We start from the raw sequence: 3157 nt of genomic DNA, 5'->3' as shown, positions 1-3157 counted from the left end.
GGAACAATCCCAGGTTGCCAGGCTTGCATGCCAAGTGCAGAGCCATCTTGTCAACCCCGAAAACTCATCTTTTTATAAGGCACCAACCTCTAGTACTTTGTCATAGCAAAAGAAAACAGACCAAACACTAAGAAACAAATACTTATTCCAAAACTATTTAATTCTAGGAAGCTAATTTAACAAATAAGAAGCCCCAAAGTCACCAAAAATGCACCAAAAATGAAACGAATAAGTCATTAGTCATGGGAAAATTAAAAAGAAAGAAGGGAGAAGAGATAGAGGTTAATAACCACTCTTTTCATAAAGATGAAGTACTGTTTTAATGACTCAATGTCACTAAGAAATATGAATAGGAAAAAGAAAAGTAAGAGTCCATATTTGCTGTACACAGTGCTGGGAATGGCTTACTAAAACACTGGGGGAAAAAAAGGAAGACTTCATCCTTGTCACGGACTGCCACTTCAACAGAACACTCTGTGCACATGACAGGATGATAGATCTCTTCCACTTCTGTCTTCACAGGACCTTCAGGGTGAGACCTCATCTTAAAAGCACCCTGCTTTTTCTTCCTGTTTTCTGGATTCCTGTATTCTGAAACCTCCTCTCTGCTGACAGAAGAATTCATCACAGGCACTGCTCGGTGCCGAGAGTCTTGTAGGATTCATGTCTTTGGCAATCAAAGCGCATGACTACAGTCATGCAGACAGGGCGATTCAAAACAGTACGGCTGGAACAGGTTGCTGTTGCTGACGTGGGTGCTCTCATCTCTGTGCATCAACCCAGACGTGGTCTCTGTTATCTTTCTCGGGATCGTGTAGCAACTCATCATTTGTTGGAATCCTGTGTTGTTTCTTCTTTTTCTTGGTCGCTTGTGTTGCTTTGTCTTCCTCCTCAGAACTGGAATCGAATAGACTGCATCCTAGTACTGTGTTGTGACTCCTCCAGCGTTCCTAACTCCTGAGGAAGACCCTGCCCCATAGACGATGAGTTATCCTTTATCATGTTGATGGTAGAGTTTAATTCAGCTTCCCTTTCTCTTTCAAATTCATCTTCACGAGATGATTCACGTTCTCCTGTAAAATATTTCCAGATGAGTTTTCATTTTTGGTCAAGAGTTCCATGTAAAAGCACATCCACTTCTTTAGAACTGCCTGGAGTCAGCTTCTCATCACTCAGCTCTTCCACCTCTTAGGGAATCACAGTCTTCCGGGAGCAGGCTCATGGCAGCCTAGGGAGACCTATGCAGTACACGGACTTCTGGGTGTCTGTGTAATCAGCAGTTACCTTCCCTAAAGCCAATTATCCTTATCTAATGTTATTCTGTTCCACTACTCTAGCCTTAGAATTTGATAGTTAGAGAATTAGGTAAAGGATATACAAAAGCAAATCTGGCTAGAAAGTCCATGACCTTCTTCTAGTCAACTTCTTATCAATCTCTATTGATTCTTGTCTCATGGGACTGTATATCCCATGTTTCAAGATTTTTAAATCTTTGGAGAATCGTTAAGCATTGATTCTGAAGAGCTGGTGCTATGGTCCAGCAAGTAAAGTTCCTGCCACACAAACATGAGGACCTAGGTTGGGATTCCCAGTATCCAAGCCAAAAAACCAAAAGTGGTGGCACCTATCCATAGTTCCAGTGCTGAGGGGACAAAAACAGGCAGTTCCTTGGAGCCCATTGGCCAGCTGCCTAGCCCAGTTAATAAACTCTAGAATCAATGAAAGATAATGTCTCAAAAAATAGGATGGACAGTCATAGCAGTAGTACCCAGTGTCAGCCTCTGGCCTCCACACACATGTGCCCCCACACAAACAAACATATACACATACCTAAATGAACACATATATACACTACATATACATACAGAGAACACAAGAGAAAGAGGAAGCCCTGAATTTTTGTAAAAAAAATTGTTTTTTTTAAGCATTAACAACTTATCTTAATAAATGTGCGAAGTTAGAATGTGAATGAAACCAAGAATTAAAGATATTTAGGCTTTTTTTTTCATGAGCTATTGTTTAACAACCTCAAAACAACTCCAATCCCAGTTGACTTTGAAGGTGTGTGTGTGTGTTTGTGTTTGTGTGTGTGTATGTGTGTGTGTGTGTGTGTGTGGTGCATTTAAATACAGGATCCACAGAGACTGGAAGAGGATGCCAAATAGATAGTGGGGACTGACATTGGGTCTGAGCCATTGCTTCAGCCTCCCAGCTGATTCTAATGGGATTGTCATACTCTGCCTGATTAGCCACCCCACTCTTACTCAAAGGCTTCTCATCTACTTCAATTCCTGAAGATGCAGAATCCTAGCCTGATTTTCAATAATGTCGGTACTCTAGTCTCCACCCATTTTGTGGTCAGAGTTACCACCAGCACAGCCATTTCCCACAGCCTGTGCAAGTTAGCCACTTTACAGAATTCCTTCCATGTGATATGCTGTCTGTGGAAAGACTGGATGCCTGTCTCTTTAAGGGATTATGTGTTGGCAGGCTTGACTATGAGAGTGAAATGTTAGCTTGACAGAATTTAACCAGGACAGAGCCCAGAAAGAAGATGAAAGAGTTTGGACATTATTCTCCTGGTAGAGCACATAGTAGAAAACAAAAATGAATCACGGAGCATGAATTTAAATCCATTGTCTCCATTTTTTTTTTTAAAGAGTGTGGTTGGACTAAATAATGTGCCATTATTCAGTCTAAATGCTGTCATTTGTGAAGTAAGGGAGGTCGAAGATGTTTCTAAGTGGAGGGCTGTCTTGGAAAGATGTTGATGAAAGTGGCTGGAAAAGCATCAAGAATCGCAGATTGGGGAGATCATCACACAGGTCCAACTACGAAGCAGGATATATTAAGAGCAAAACAGAAATTAGGCATGGTGATAAATTATGTACAACCCCAGAACTAGGGAGAATGAGGTAAGAAGAATTCAAATCCAAGCCCAACTTGGGCTACATAGTAAGACCTGTTGAAAGATTAGATAGATGGATGGATGGATGGACAGATGATTGATAGATAGATTGATAGATAGATAGATAGATAGATAGATAGATAGATAGATAGATAGACAGATAGATAGATGATAGAGCAATGAGAGAGATATAGATAATGTAAACACTTCTATGAAGAAAGAATTTTCAGCATTTGATGGTCAGTTAGA

At 40.7% G+C, this 3157-nt stretch overlaps 1 pseudogene; it reads right to left on the bottom strand.

Annotated features, from left to right (window-relative positions):
- Positions 1-319: 319 nt before the first annotated feature.
- Positions 320-1222, bottom strand: LOC130866184 (E2F-associated phosphoprotein-like; annotated as a pseudogene).
- Between the last annotated feature and the right edge of the window lie 1935 nt (positions 1223-3157).

The sequence above is a fragment of the Chionomys nivalis genome, chromosome 25 (assembly GCF_950005125.1).
Source record: "Chionomys nivalis chromosome 25, mChiNiv1.1, whole genome shotgun sequence".
NCBI classification, from domain to species: domain Eukaryota; kingdom Metazoa; phylum Chordata; class Mammalia; order Rodentia; family Cricetidae; genus Chionomys; species Chionomys nivalis.
This window is presented reverse-complemented; position numbering and strand designations above follow the sequence as displayed.